We start from the raw sequence: 1,159 nt of genomic DNA, 5'->3' as shown, positions 1-1,159 counted from the left end.
GGCGGAGCCCTGTCCCTGCGGTCCTGGTAGGGGCGTCTCTCGTCGCCTTCCCGAGTGCGTGCAGGTGGGAGGCCGCGGGGGCCGTTCAGAGACTAGACTTAGCGGAGCATGTGCGCTCCGAAGGCCCACAGTTCAGAGGAAGCCCATCATTCCCAGTCGTTCTGTTGTTAGGGTCAATTTTGCATAATATCTTTTTATTATATAGGATTGTCACATTAAGGTCTTTGATCCATTTTGAGTTACTTTTTATATATGGTTTTAGGTTATGGGCCTAATTATGTTTAATTTTTACCTGATGGTATGTTTTTCTTGATTTTTTATTTTTATTTTTTAATGTTTTTCATGATGAGGGGGGGTGGGAGAGAGAGAGAGAGAAATATCAATCATTTCAGTTGCCTCACATACCAACTGGGTACTGAACCTGCAACCTGGGCATATGCCCTGACCAGGAATCTAACCAGTGATCTTCTGGTGCACAGAAAAACATTCAACCAACCCACACCAGCCAGGGCAGTTCAAAAAAAATCAAGTAGAAAATGGGCAGAGCACCTAACAGACATTTCCCCCCGGTTAGACATACAAGTGGCCAACAGATACATAAAAAGATGCTCAACTTTACTAGTGATAAGGGTAGTGCAAATTAAAGCCACAAAGAGCCCTGGCAGGGTAGCTCAGTTGGTTAGAGCAACGATCAGATACACCAAGGTTGTGATCCATCCCTGGTCAGGGCACACACAAGAAACAACCAATTAAAAAAAAAAAAAAATGAAAGCATAAATAAATGGAACAACAAATCAATATTTCTCTCTTTTCCTCTTTCTCCTTTCCTCTCTTTCTAAAATCAATAAATAAAAAAATAAAAACAGAGATTAGAAAGAATTTTAAATAATGGACGGGGGGGTCTAAAAGAAAAAAAATGGGGAAAAGGAAAAAAAAAAAAGGGAGGACAGAACAAAAAAAGAACAGCTAAAACAGCCCACCTCCGCAGAGAGGATTGTTTGCAACGGCGCAGGGGCGGCAGCCACCCGCCTCTCCCACAGCGCTGCTTCCCAGGCCGGAAAACCTGCCCCTGCGCCTGACGTCATACGACTGCGCCCAGTGCGGGGAGGGCGGGACTTCCGGTCGCGGGTCAGCGACGGTTCCTGCGCGTGATTGGCGA

At 45.5% G+C, this 1,159-nt stretch overlaps 1 protein-coding gene across 2 annotated transcripts in view; it reads left to right on the top strand.

Moving 5' to 3' along the window:
* The first annotated feature begins 11 nt into the window (after window positions 1-11).
* The window catches only part of TRMT10C (tRNA methyltransferase 10C, mitochondrial RNase P subunit), a 4,884-nt gene continuing 3,736 nt past the window's right edge, over window positions 12-1,159 (top strand). The window contains exon 1 of one of the 2 annotated variants that reach the window (XM_006774972.2): window positions 12-26. The gene's annotated coding sequence lies outside the window, so the exon portion shown is untranslated. The other variant, XM_006774973.2, reaches the window with a different exon arrangement.

The sequence above is a fragment of the Myotis davidii genome, unplaced genomic scaffold (assembly GCF_000327345.1).
Source record: "Myotis davidii unplaced genomic scaffold, ASM32734v1 scaffold48, whole genome shotgun sequence".
Taxonomy (NCBI): domain Eukaryota; kingdom Metazoa; phylum Chordata; class Mammalia; order Chiroptera; family Vespertilionidae; genus Myotis; species Myotis davidii.
Note: the sequence above shows the minus strand (reverse complement) of the source record. Positions and strands in the feature narration are given on the sequence as shown.